Source organism: Pungitius pungitius, chromosome 3 (assembly GCF_949316345.1).
Source record: "Pungitius pungitius chromosome 3, fPunPun2.1, whole genome shotgun sequence".
Taxonomy (NCBI): Eukaryota; Metazoa; Chordata; class Actinopteri; order Perciformes; family Gasterosteidae; genus Pungitius; species Pungitius pungitius.
The window spans coordinates 13208688-13224014 of record NC_084902.1 but is presented as its reverse complement, the minus strand read 5'-3'; positions in this window follow the sequence as shown (position 1 = coordinate 13224014).

The window sequence follows — 15327 nt, the reverse complement described above, 5'->3', positions numbered from 1 at the left end:
CAGGCCTATGTTAAAGATATAAACATGGGCCTATATAATAATATAATAGTTGTGTGTCTAATCTAAATGTCTGAATGATTTAAAAAAAAAAGTGTTTTTCTCTTGATTATTGGGCTTCAATTCTGTCAATTTCCCAAATTAACAAATTGTTCCCCATCATCCTGTTCTGGACTTTTTTATAGCGGATAAGGACAATTCAATTTGGTAGCAGGGCCCTTCAATTTTAACACATTTTTTCTTAACAATGACAACTCTAATCCTCACAAACTGATATTTGAAATGCCAAACCTGGGCTTTCATTAAAGTGGTGTCATGGGCAATAATAAATATCTTTAAAGTAGGAACAAAGGTGTTAAATAATGGTTTTAATCTCATTCACATCCTCGGGTTCTCTTGTGGAAGCTATTCAATTATTGTGATTGGCATACAGCTCTTTGTCTGGAGGCTAAAATGAGAAATGAGCCATATTTTTTTTCAAGCATGATATGAAATCATAAATTTTCACCCGCAAACCTGACGGAACAGTTCACCCAGGGGCGAGTTAATACAAAATGATCACATTTTCACTCATAATCAATATTGGTCAGTGACAGTGCGCTGCTATTTTTCATCCCGCCAGTTGTCTGGAGAGTGATATGTGGCTCTTTCCTGGTGAAGGGCCCTCTCAGCGAGTCGGAGATGGAAATGGCATTTTTAACAAGTGGCCGGGGAAGCTATTGATTATAGTGCCATTTCTGGGGCTGCAGTTTCTCTGCACCAGAGAGCCTCTCCAGCCATCTACGCCTGTTGCTTCGATGCAGAGTAAAGGCAGGATTATTGAAATTGTCTCTGGTGTTGTAGGCTGTTTATTTGGGAACATTTACTCGTCATTTTTGATGATGCCGCTGTGCTGTCCTTGTGGAATTTGTTCCACTGCAACATAAGTTGTGTGTGTTGTTTTCGAATTCGCGTCTACAAGAGTTCACATGTTGGATAACCCCACACACATAATCTCCTTCCCACTGTGTTGTTTCATGGAAAATGTAACACGCTTTAATTACATTCTTTTCCACCAGAAAAGTGAAATTAGAATACCTAATAAAATCTATAAAAAGTTATTGATCGGCTGCGATGCACTGAAACCAACACTGTTGAAAGAGCAGATTATTTCAGGTAATACAAGATTCTGTCTGTTCTGCTTATCAAATCTCAGGAAGACAATTCCGTTGACTTCAGGAATCCACTCGTGTCCGTAGCTCTCTTTCGCAGCTTATTTCCCCTATGACACCTTTCCCTCATTGCTCCCAAGCCTGCTATGTAATCGTGCAGCATTGAGAGCAGGAGCAGCCTATAAACTCTGCAGCATCAGCAGCTTAACAACAGATTGTTTTTGCAACCTCGCAGGTTATACCCCAGTCGGACAGTAATCCTAGCAGTGAGGGAAGTCCAGACCGCAGGGCTGATCCACAAGAACGATCTGATCGTTTCCCTCAGCCTCAACCACTCACTGAAATTAGATAAGATAAAGCTTGCATTATTTTCATCAATTTCCTATTGTCAGCAAAGCCCTTGAAAACCTCCTCACTCTTTAATTCTCCCTCCCCACCTCTCTGGCAGTCAGCTCAAAGTGCATTGGTTCCTCTCAAAGACTGAAATCTCTACAAATGAGTCACAAATATATTGCTTGATTTGTTGTTTCAATGTAGTTTTCTGGTGATACTTTAGCAAAGGTTACTCAAACAGAATATGTAGATTAATGTGTTAGATTAATGCACTGTTGGTGCTCTTTTGTCATTAAACTTTGGCCATGTGTTTGCCTATAAAGAACTTGACAAACAGTCTAAAAGTGTCACTCACTGATTGATTCAAAACATTTTGGGCCACAATTGAGGACAATGGCCCTGAGAAATATATTTTCGAAAATGTAGAGGAATGTCTCTCAGAGTGAGAAAGCAGCCAACATATTCTGTTGACAAGCAGTAATCTCCATATTTTATGTTTGGATGTTTTTGATGGTTTTACAATAAGCACTTTGACTTGCCTAGTTGTTGAAATTTTCTATACAAATTAAATTGCCTTGCCATCTTATGTTTAACCGATAGCATAATGCAAGTTAGAGGTTTATAAGTAGGTATGAACTACCTGCTGGCACACATCCATCTGCCAGATGGTGGGTTCACCAGGGTAAACTGATTTGCTGCGTCTGATTGCGTTACTCTGGCGGAGGGCGTTACCGAGACAAAGATTGCTGGAAAGAAAATTGTGTATTTCACATGTGGCACAGACGTAAACCTGCATGAAAGCTGGGGCGTTTTGTCATGACAATATAACAGAACAAACAATTATGTATTGGATGATGTGCTCAACCTGAAGCAGTTAAACCTCCAATGTAATAAGCCAGTATTAACTAACGTACAGTAAATAAGGAGGTGTTAGGCAGCACGTTAGCGGAGCAGCCGCTTCAGGGCTTCTGTGTCCACGCAAGAGACGTTAATGCAGAATGCTGAGTGCAGTTCACCTGTGTTTTGGCAGCATTCAGAGCCAAAACGCAGAGTATCACTGTGCATCCAAAATAGACGGGTATCTGCCACGGCTGGAACCCTTTCAGTGTCGACAGGTTACATTATGTAGCTCTTTTTAAAATGTCAGATATCTGTAGTTCATGCTCTCACAGGCCCACGGTATAGTTTTCTCGTGGTGTTCACACACCTGTTTGTGTTGGGCATATTCTGATATTTCTACTCGTCATCTTGAGTGCTGTCTGTTTTAAAGTTTTAAAGTGCGCAGACATTCATCCGCTCCGTCTGTCACACAGTGAGAGCAGAAAACTACCTCTAACAATAGAACTGCCAAGATTTTATGTTAATGTATATTTAAAAAAGACAGAAAAAAATAAAATTCCAGGCATTTAAAAATAGGTTTAAACTATGAAGTTGCAGAAGAAAAAAACTCAAGCAATGTACATGATCATACCTTTAAAATCTTTTATAAAAATAAATACATTTGTCATATGGAGTGAGAGGTGTCCCTTTTAAGCTGAATTCAAGGGGAAAGACTGCGTCCATAAGTGTTATATAAAAGCTTTCTTACTCAGGTAAATCAGCCAGTGCAGTCAGTTTGAATTTAGCAAGCTACAATGGATATTTATTTGAGACTGAGTGTTGATCATCTTACAGAAGTGTAAACACTGTCCCCACCTATGAAGGTTTTCCATTTGGCCACTTTGTTATAAATGGTGTTGCAGGTGTTAATTTTACAGGAGAAAAAGACCGCGTGAACAAAACTAACAAAACCCTGAGGGTTCCCTTCTTGGAAAAAACAAACATATGTAGAGTTAATTTTAGTTTTAGTGTAGATTTTATTGCCCACACACAGAGCCAACAAGTCCCGCCCTCTTAGCCGGAAGCACAAAACGGACATTTCTTCCTGTCAACCTCCTCCAACAGGATTCTCTGTGACCTTAGGACACCTTAACTTTGTATAGATGCTTACATAGGCACCCATTGTCATTGCTCATTAGTTACCTAATTACAGCCCAACTGTCTTTTCAAATGATGGGTTACTGACCAAGAGAGCAAGTCCTCCAGCTGGGGTTTGAAAACCACCTATTAATCCTTTGTCACAGCAATGAAATGCACTTCTAAGTGTTACCGGTCCAATGAACTCTGGTGAGAACTTGATCCTTGATTCCCCTATTTTTTGCACATTCAAGTGAGCCTGTTAATACACCTCTAACGTTAACATCAGCTGCACAATAAACTACAGTTGACAAAGTAAACATAAACAATGAATCAACACATATCTAAAAATCTGTCAGCAAATATTCCACATGATACAGGTCATATTTACAGCACCGCTAGACCCGAGGGAAGTGTTAAAGTTGGAATTTGGTGAACATGGTAATATGTATTGTAGTATAGTACATCGTCCCTAAACTTAATCAGAAAAATCCCTTCTAAAGGATATAACCAGTTGGGAATGAATGTTCTTAGTCTAATCTAGTAAATTGAAAACTGGACACATCAATGCAAAAATCCTTGTAGGTGATGTACCACATGTACACTCGCTTTTGTGTAACTGGAAATTTAATTAAACCTGCACCTTTTTCATTTAATATTTGGGCACATATTAGATTTATAATCTCCCGGGGTGAAGGTGAGGTATTTTAGGAAGGCTTCTAACATCAGGGAGGGTTGTCATCGTCATTCCATACGTCATCGGCAATTATCAGCCATATTTTACAAAACTACCAAACAGTTTGAACAGGACAGATAAAACATTGAAGTTCCATAGAGCAGTGTCTGTGCAACAGGGTTTCAATGGATGATCCACACAAATCAGCCCAGTTATACCACACAGGTTTTAACTGAGTCATTGTGTGGTCATCATGAGGAATTCATGACCGGCAGCTACAGCTTACAAACCATATGAATAGGATCTGACTTTAACATTCTGAACAGGATCGATGAAAACACTGACTTGCTCTGTAAAGACACTGGGGAACAAAGCCCAGCTCCCTCTGTGTATCTTTTTTTTTTTTTTTTTTTTTAAAGGTTCTCGCTTTGTTAGCGTAGCCGTTCAAGCCACAATTGCTTTGTACGGCTGACAAATATTGCTGATGCCGTCGCTCACGTGCCAGCGGCTGCACAGCTGGAGAGCATCAAACCCGGGAACGTATCCCTAACATGGCTGCTCGCAGAGTTCTTCGGGCCACCTCCCGCGTCCCAAAGCTCGTTAGAATCAGTCGAATCGCAGCAGCGGATTGTGCCCCGGGGAGAAACCAAGGCTGCTGCAGTTGCAGCCTCACAAGTCGAAGACTGATGTGGCCATCGAAAGGAAGAGCGCCTCACACACAGCGGGCACATTTCCCGGACAACAACCTGTCATTTGTGCTTCTCTCCTCTCTCCTAAGGTGAGGAAAAGTGCAGCTGACATGTGCACACTAACCAAAATGGACATTCCCAAAGCCGATGAAGGATCTCAACGCCTTTACAGGGGATGAGCATACATACAAGATTACATTACAATATATGTGAATACATTTCAAAAGATATTTGTTAATGTTAACTGTTAACCTGGTAGAAAAAATGCGTTTCCCTTTTTCCGCTGCTGGATGGGACTGAGGACAATGATCACCATTGTCAAGTTGAGGTTATGGTAGAGACCATGCCAGAACAGAAAAGCATCTTCTGCTTTGATGGATTCATTGAGTAAGACATTCACTGGGCTCAGAGTAAAACTCAAATGGGGCAGCAACTCCGCAGAGGAGCTGGAGACCTTCCAGCTGCCACTTGTGGACAAAGAGGCAGTGTTTCCTTTGCTTAGTGCTAGGGACATAACAGGGCAGAGGAATCCAGAGCACATGGACAAATGTATCTAGACATTCCAGTCAGTGGGTCATTGGATTACATTCCAGTCCATAAGGCTAAAGGCAATATTTGCGTTTTTTACTTTAGACTTAGTTTTGTTTTTTTATTCCACATTTGTTTCTATTACAACCACAGCATTTTTCTCTTGGAACTATGTGCATTCTTGTAATTACTCAAATAGTGTCTCTTTTTAGATGGACAAAAGACTGTACAGTGTTTATTTTTTTTGTTGGAAAGAGTTTACACCACACCAGTGCGATTTCCCTGCTGCATGACACGAACCAGAATCGGTAAAACTGAGGTGGATTCTGAGACTAATTGTGATAGAAAGTAGAGCTGCATTTGTATTCACTGAGTAAAACGTATAGATTTCCTAAGTTTCCCACAACTACTCATCTTTCCTTTCATACCAATATGGTCAAAACCGTGAAATATTATTTGTTTTGATTTTTTCCAAAGCGCACTTTTGAAATCAGTATTGTGACAGCTCTCTCACTTTTACATGAAAGACATTTTCCAAAAATATAGATCACTATTTTCCTTATATATTCCTAATTCCAGATCCAGTTCATTGGAATTGTAGGCAGATTTCAACCAACGCACACCATCAAAAAGGGTTGACCGTGGGGGCCTAGCAACCACTTGGACAGCACCGTGTGCGAGATGCTTAATCACTCCGATGTCCTCGTGTCCTCTGTTGTTGTTGTTACACGTCGCTCATTAAAGCCGCTTAGCAGCCACAGCTGTACCCATGCGTCCGTACGCAGGGATCCTCCCGCCCTTTCTGCTGTTTGACACATAAGCTCTGCTGGTGCCAGATGAGCTGCTCGCTGACAGCTGGATGCGGGGCGGTCGATCCTCACGGGTTCACCTGTCAGCCCGCGTTTCTCTTTCGCCGTCCAAAGCGCCGCTGACACTTCCTCTGTCCCCCCGTCCCTTGCTCCTCAGCTGTCACTCTTTCTCTTCTCCTTTTACCTCCTCACTAGACTCGCTGACTCCCATCACCAGCGCAGGGTTAATCATGTTTCGGCTTGGCCGGGACGCTTGTCTTTGTCAAGCGCACCCCATGTTTTACAGTTTTTTTCTGTCGCCTGTTTATCCGTGGTTTCCCTCGTTCGCCTCGCCTCATTTCAAAGGGTTTGTATTTTTAGTTTTACAGTGGATTAGTGGTCTCATCCGACACAATGTTTACAATGCCTTTTAAATCCCCTCATCTAATATTTGCCTTGCCCTTTACTGAACAATCAACATGCACTACAGTCATTGGTCTATACACAGCATTGTTCTGATTTTACAGCAGCAGCGATGTTGACAGGAACATGTTGTGCAACAATTGCTTCTTAGCGAGGTCATGGTCATTAATGTGGAACCCGGAGCCAAAGTCACTGGCTTAAAGCTCCCCTTGGTTGTAAACGATGATTGCTTAATTGATGAAAATTGCGTTTCAAATAAAATACATTGTTATTATTATTAAAGTTTATTTTGTGTCCACGTTTTGATCGATTTAAGAATTTTAAAAAAGCCCCCGCAGGTTTGCACGACATTCTTTTATCCTGTTCAGTCAGACGTGCCCTTCGAAACGATTTTTCACAATTAGCTGCAACACAGTTAAATATTAAAGATTTTTCTGAAAAATAGATGAATAGCTGAGAGGAGTTTCTAAACTCCTCCAGCTATTTATAAGTTTGATGCAATACGTTTGATTTGTTTAAGTCTGTATGAGACTTGGGTTTGACTATATGTACACATGCTCCTTTTCAGCATGTCATTAAAACCACCAGAGCCTTTTCTGTCTGCTGAATCTTTCCATTTGATCGTCCTACCGAGCATAATGTAATGATAATACATCAACAGAGCTTTTTCAGCTTTATTTGATTAATTGCTCTTTTGCAGAGTTTGCATATGAACAAACAACATATGGACATGTCATTCATCAACACAATCTGCTGCGGGTATGAAAGTTCAAATAATAACAGCGTGAGGATAATGAATGCCAACATTGTATAATAAGTCAATTAGTTAATGAAATACGAATAGAACTAGAATTACCACCTTGTGGTTGTATGCCTCCACCGACCAGTCATGTTGACTTCATCATTTCACCCTCTTGGATGTTTGTGTGAAACTCAAATAATTCTGTTAAGGCTAAGAACATGTTTTTTTGAGATGACATCGTTCTGGAACTTTGACCATAGACAATCAGTTTAACTTTGAGTTGTTTTCGCCAAATTTAGAGAGAATTCTTGCAAAAAGTAGACCGATCAAATATACAAACAAAATTGGGTGAGCGTGATGCATCTCGTGCATACAGTAACCCAGCACTGTACATACCGTACCTAGCCAAGGGGAATCCAATTATGAGAGATTTACATAGTGGGAATGGGAACAGGAAATGTCTCAAGACTGAGGCGTCATAAATGTTCAAAAGTACATGAATATTTCCTCAGTTTTATTCAGTGGTCAAGTTCCACGTCTCCTCCCACCGTATCTCAAGCTCCTGTTCGATTGCTCTGCTCGGATGCTGGATGTTAACGCTCAGTGGAGACAGTAAATGTGATGGCTAGCCTGAGTGGACTTCTGCCCTGTATAAAGCCCTATCTCCAGATGGGCCGAGGAAGATTTAGTGGTGAGCGAGGGGCTCTTTTAAATGAGTGAGTGCTGGAAATGTGGAGCCGCATCTTCACACCCAGCCATTTGGACTGGAATGGCCGAGAGGTGAGCACTGAGGTGCGGTCCATTTGGAAGACTGACAGCACTATCAGAGACGTCTTAATCACATCTGGGTGTCTCGTCAATCAAAGGAAGTACTGTTGTTAAATGTTATGCCTCTGTCCATCAATGCACAAGTACATTTTCGTTAATAATTTGGCTAACCTTCAAGGAAAGATATTTAAATGAACACGTGGAAGGAACGGTTGTTTCCAATGCAAAATCGTATTAAGTGTTTCTTGTTAGAAGATCGAGAACTATTCCCAGGGTTTTCAGATCTCCTTCTTTCTGGCAATTAATTTTCCCTCTTCTACTATAAGAGATGTACCACTTTGTGACAATTACAATCAACTTTATTCCAATGTCCCATCCAGTTCCCTGTCCAAAACAACACAAACTACGTCTAAGATTTGTCACCAAAAAGTAGAAGTAGTAGTAGTGTTCCCCGTGGGTACCACTAGCACACATGTGGAATACATCTGTCTCCATCAAACATTTGAGAAGCAGATCTTTTAAATTGTTGGATTATTGGAAGTGATGGCACACACATCAGATAATTTGTAAATTAGGCTGCTACTAGTTTTTTTTTCAAATGCACAATGAGAAAGCATGAACTAACATGAGGTGTAACGTATTTAATGTATAAACCAGTTAAATTATTATACACATGCAACCAATATCCCCCCAAAACTGGATTTGTACATTTATGATTACCTACAGTAAAATAAGCCACATATACATGATTCCCAGGAAGCTACTGCTACTCTAGTAGCTTCTACGTCTGATTGTCTGATTCTACATGCGTTCATGCCTTTATTTTTCCTCATTTCACAGCTCCACAGTGGGCATAATGCTCACTGCTCTTATCGTCTCAGCTGAATACGGCATTGTGAGTGTCCAGTGGCGTTTTTCTGTAGAGCAACTGTCTCAAGCACTAAGCAGTTAATGACGATTTACAGTCAAGGTTGGACTCTGACCGCTATTTCCCTTTTATGGTCTTTCTATTCTGTTACAGTGTCCCCATACCTGCCAGATTTCATTCATCTTTTTTACTGCTTTGACCTCTCTCTAGACAAGGCCGGGGTCCTGAACACCTGTCCGCTTCCGAGATGACTTGACACATTGTTACATTGTAAAACCTCCGCCTCCCCGTGTCTGCAGGACTTACCACCACATGAAAACATAAAGCAACACTTCCTAAACTGATCCTGCAGGATTAATCATCATCAATCAATCAATACACTGCAGTATAACACAGATCATTTTGATTTAGATATGCATTGAGTCACTCTTTCCCGCCCCGATAGCATAATGCATTTATGTCATGTTGTAGGAGGCAGGCCAACAATGTGTTGTCATCAAACAGTGGAAACATGTCGACGCCTCTGTACAGCAGCCAGGGACCAGCACACGCACACACGCACAATGCAGACTGAAGCCATAGTTGTTTGTTCAGAATGAAGTTTTCGTTGCATGTATAACATTGAAAAAAAGTACAAAGAGGGACACATAAGCTTTGCCAAAGAGTTTTCCAGCCACTTTTGCAACCTTGACTTATAGAAGGTAGCAGACAGCCCACCCTGTCAGCATAGTCTGAGATATGGACGAGACATGTCATCCCAACAACAGTTTAAATGTGTTTTGAGGCCCCTTAGCGTAGCGACTGCCATTCTTCCTCATCGCCAGGCTGATTTAATGCCCAACACTACTCCCAACAGAGGGGGGAAGCGCCCCAGCACATCAAGGATTATATTCCCTACATCTGTCTCTCTGTCTTCGTGCAGGGACCCTGGTTGGGGGTTTGGGGAGCCGGAGCTTGAATTGACTCCAAAATGTTTCTGTAGGTCAGCAATTTGACCTCTGGTTCTGGTTCCTGTTCTTAGTAGTGCTTCAGTTTTAGGAATAAGTTTGCCACTGCTATACAGGAATAAACAAGGTTGTAATAGGTGTTTCCTGTATTAGTGCTAAAGCATGCTCTTGAGTGTAGCATATTCATAGCTAAAACCTACAAGTTTCCATATCCAATATCTACAGTCCGATTTGACAGGAAAGGGTCTTTTTGTGGAGGGAGCTGTCGAAGAATCAGATCAGCAGCAGATGTTCTGTTGGAGAACTCCTCTCCATTACTCTAACAAGCACAAACGGTAAATCATTATTACATTTAAGTTAAGAAAAAAAAGCTGCAGCTTTAATGGAGTTGGCTTGAGGGTATATGCAGAGTAGGCAGCTAGAGCCAAGTTATAAAAGCCACCGTGTACACCTGTTCTGCGAGTGATTGGATGTCACCAGTCAGCTGGTGCCCAAGCAGCCGACTGTCGAACGAATGATAGTGGAGCTGAAATCTCTCTCTCTTGGTGTCTGAGCAAGTGGAGGCCTGCAGTTTATTCAAAGCCAATGCACAAGTTAGAAAATGCTGAAAGTCCAGTTACGGCTGGACTTTTACTGTTGATTTAAATACATGACAGTTTACTGGCGTACTGAGGCAGAATTGTCCTTCCGATTAAGAGCAACTCTACAGTGCATCAATATGTTATATGGCAGAATATGTACTGGGTACAGCTTCAGCCAGACATAAACATTTTTCCACAACCAATGTGTTTAAGGCAAACACATTTCCACCATTTTCTATTCCGATGAAAAGTGATTTTGTTTTTTCGAAGAGAGTGGAGGTAAAAAAACAAGCATACCATTATAGAAATTCTGGACTTAAGGCAGAGTGCATTCCTCCCCTGCTGTTATTTCTTCATAGTTGTACTTTGAATTGGATTCAAGAGGGTGGATTTCATATTGACTGGCTTATTGTTCTCACTCAATTTGCAGTGAAAGTGTACTGAAACGGAAGGATGAGCTGAAGGCTTGGGTGACTGTGTGGATGCTGAGCTGGCAGCTCCAATAAAGCCTGAGGGGGCTCAAGTCTACCTGCAAGTGTCTGGGAGATGATGTGATTGTTGCTGATGATATGGGGTAATGGATGTGTATAGCTTTCAAACCAGCAGCAGTGTCTCCTACTCCTCTGCCTGTAGCTGGATCTCATTCTGTAAACACCTCCAGAAAGTTAGTGTCTCTACTCCATCCATCTGACTAAATGGCACTCCCGCCATGCTTTGGATGTGTTTTTTGTAAAATGAGAGCCTCTGACGCTGATCCCAGACCCAATTTTGGCATTTCTGCCACAGTTATTTTATTTTTGATTATAAATGACCGCAGAGATGATATTTTATATTCTGAGAGCAAACAAGCCTCCAGACTGTATACAGCTGATGATTGATTAGCCAACGGTGTAGTAGTTTGCAAATATACAGTATTCAAATGTATGAGACTGTGCAACAGCCCGAAGCTGAACTGAGGTAATGATTTATGTCTAGCACCACATTGACTTCAGATAAGTACGGTCCATTTCCCACCTTTCCATAACATTACCTATTATGGTGCTTTTCTTCTTGATGCATCAGTTCATGATGGGTAAAATGGGTGCATGTACTGTGTTGTGCACTTTTATGCAGTAATCAAATTCCGAACAAGAATGGTGTAACGGAGGTAATGGTATAACCAGTGTAGGGCAGAATTATTCATGCATTCATGAATGATTAGCGATAGTTTGAAAATACTACAAGTGCCAAAAGTCTTTGGCACAAATGTGAATATTCTGCACTTTGATTGTATACCGCACAAAAGAATTATACAAAGATATTATTGGAGCTAATTGTAAAGTACAAATTACCCCATTTTAGTCTATAAAATGATATTTATGCAACAATAAACAGTTGATAAATTAATAGAATCGCCATATGTTGTCATTATATCATAATGTTAAAATAATATAAAACATAGCAGTATCTGGCCCAGACCTGAAATGAGTTCGAAACCCCTGACTTAAAACATGCGCTTCCATCAGTTTACGAATAGGAAATTTTCTGAATCGCGGCAGGAGAGTTAAAGTCATCCAGCTCCTGAATGTGTACACGGGCTTTGCTGTCACAGTCCAATGGCAAATGCAGCAACTAAATGCTTCCAAAAATGTATTGGGCATTTATACCTCCCCTCAGTTTGTTTCGGTGTAATACACTGCAACTTCATTGAGCAATTCGTACTGCGTATTAACATTATGTTCGTAGAACATTTGGAAAATGTAAAACCAATATTGGAAGTCCCGTTACAGTCATGGAGCATACATTCATTTAGTTTTATTCAGTCATTTTACCCATTGCCACAACCGCAATCTGTGAGAGCTTTATGATAATAATGATGTATTCGGCAAAATGTGACGGTATGTCACTGACATTTTAATAGCATCACTTCTTGCAGGACTCTGAAAAACAATTGAATAATTACAAACTAGCGTCGCTCCATTGTATTCATATGCACCGTCTGGACACAGAGATGTAGTTCTGCAGACCACAGCAGAGTGTTTGGAGACGCGAATGAGACACAAAGAAAGAGGCAAAGAGGGCTGGGACTGCTATTTAATTGAGTGTGTGATATAAAGTGTCCAGCGCTGCTGGTCTGAAGGGCTGGTGACCTTCACCTGGGAGGCCAGTCATCAGGTGAAAACCCTCGGCCTCCTAAATGGCGACTGGAGAGCTGTCCATGTCCTTCCGTGTGCCGTTAGCCCACCGCCCCCCCAGCCCCCACTAATGGAGACTGGAGTAGCAATAAATTGAATCCTTTCATTACAGTTTTTTAATTCACTTTGATTGTAAACAAACATTGTTCATGCTCTAATGGCTGAGAGTAGGATACAAATTATTTCTGTTATTGTCTGCATCACATGTCTCCTCCAGTTAGAAACATGCCACTTCTGTCTCGTTCCCTTGCAATTTGAATTTTCAAAATGGTACTGGTCTTTTACTCAAGTATAACGTGTGGGTTAACCCTATTGTTCACTAACAGCTAATGAATGACATTTGATGTATGTAGCTTGTAGCTATGTGGTATTTGTTTTTGGTTTAAAAACAGCATGGTGATATCATGCATCTTTACAGTTTTGGAATAATCCATAATAACACTAATCCCAATACCCCATTATTTTGGTCCTTATTTGTTATTTCAGTCTACTTCTACCTGTTGGAAGTAGTTTTTTTTCCTGTATGATACACAGGAATAAAGACATTTCTCTCTTTTGTATTTACTTCCTTGCTAAGCTACTGACTATATGGTTTAAAATATTACATTAGTTAATGAATACTTCACCCCTGTACTGGTTTATAACTGTATACTATTCATGTTATACTGCATTATCAAAATTGATAGTTATCATATTATCTGCACAAGTGTGTGTGTGTGTGTGTGTGTGTGTGTGTGTGCGTTTTACAGCTAGAGATAATCTTCCAGCGCTGTAGCGCACTGACAGCATACAGCTACTTGTTAATAATCACAGGACTCTATTTTAAACTCTAACATATTTATTATTCAAGCAGTCACATCAACATGCTGGTGCTGCTTTCATGTAAACTAACATGCTTCAGTTAAATTACACATTCTTGTTATTAATCCTTAGAACTTAATCATGGTAGCTGATCACCTTAACGGAGCGTGACATAAAATAATTATGTTAAAATAAACATACGTTATATCTTTGACACTGAAACAAACTTGATATTGACGCAATATTCCATGTGACAGATTAGTCTATAATTCTGAAGCGTTACCTTGTTAGTGAGGTCCTGCGTGGCCACGTGTTCGGTGCGAGAGAACAGCTGATCTCTAAAATGGAGGGAAAATTCAGCCACGCTGCCGCAGGAGAAACACACAAGCATGACACTGAGGCTTTTTTTAGAGCCCGCTTTCCAGTTTGCAATGCTCTATTAGACAAAATGTCCATCTGCCAATATATTCAGAATGCACTATGGAGGTTATTAACATGCCCTTGGCAGAAGGGGTTTAAGCTCTGAGGGGCAGGCATCCCTGTAAATCGCAGCGAAGGCAGTTTTATTACAGGTTGTAAATAGAAGCTCCTGCCATAGTTTATGACAGCCATCACTAACTCATTCTGATTCTTATTACCTTTCTGTTCTTTGACTTGCGGGACCATTCAAAGACACATTCTCTGTCCAGGTTTATACCGTTTAAAGGATTGATTGTGAGGGAATTTATTCCCGATGTAATGGCACCTTCGGCTTGAGCCACACTTGACTTGAATTGCTGTTTACATTATTACAACCCCAGACTGTTTCTGAATGGTTGCATATAAAATTTACATATGGATGCCTGTACAGGCCATTTGATTGAAGAGCTGTTTAGAACAGCCTGTTAGGGAGGAGCAGAGCACAATGCATTCTTGATTAGTTTACGAAATCTGATCATCCATTTTGAGTTTGTAGAAAGCACCTACATTTCATTTTTACATAAGCAGTCTATTGCAAAGGTGTACTTCCTCATCCAACTTTGTAATAAATTACGTGACATTTAATCAAGATAGAACTTTGAGATGTGTCTCAATAGTCATTCCTTTACATTCTCGATGAGTCTAGATTTTCCCAGTGATGTCTGACAAACAAGCCAAAACACGTATGTACACAGAAGTCATGTTTATTAATCGTTTCATTCGAGCAATGCCCTTTACTGGTTTAGCTTGTTTACTTATTTGGATTGCCCAACAGCGCTGTAATCTGCGTATGATATTTAGCATTCGGTTGCTAGGAGCTGTACAGGACGTAGTGCTCCATTCAAGTATGTTGTTTTGTACACTGCATGCTGGTACATTTTGAGAGAACAAACAAAAAAAAAAGCAGACCGTCATGGATATCCTTGCTTTGGAATGCAGATGTTCTTAAGAATTTAGTGAAAACGCTGCAATGAGCTGCTAACAAAAGGAGGGTTCCAGTGCTGATCATCTGGTGGGAACTCGCTGTGCTCTGACTTTGATTGCAATTAGAACGCTAATCATTACCCAGAGGTTAGGATTGCAGGAGAAATTATTATTTCACTGCTGCACGACAGTCAGTTTCAAGAGAGACAAACAACCACATCTCCACCATCACAGACTTCCAAACTACACCCCTGTCCTGTGCTGGGACACACATGGGCGGAGTGAATGGGGATGGATGGTTGGATTAGGAATGCCGCGAGCTAGCAGATTATCCAGTATCTGGGCAGACAGATGCGCGGAGGAGAAAACGGCTACATAAAGAGCCAGATCTCCATCTGGGGATCAATTCACGGTGCTAGCTCTTTCACTTCCTGTGAAAAAGCAAATTACATGGTGTGTTTTCAAGGGGCCCGGCGAGGGGGAAAAACATCAAGAAGGCATTTTCTCCCTCCTTCTGTTTCT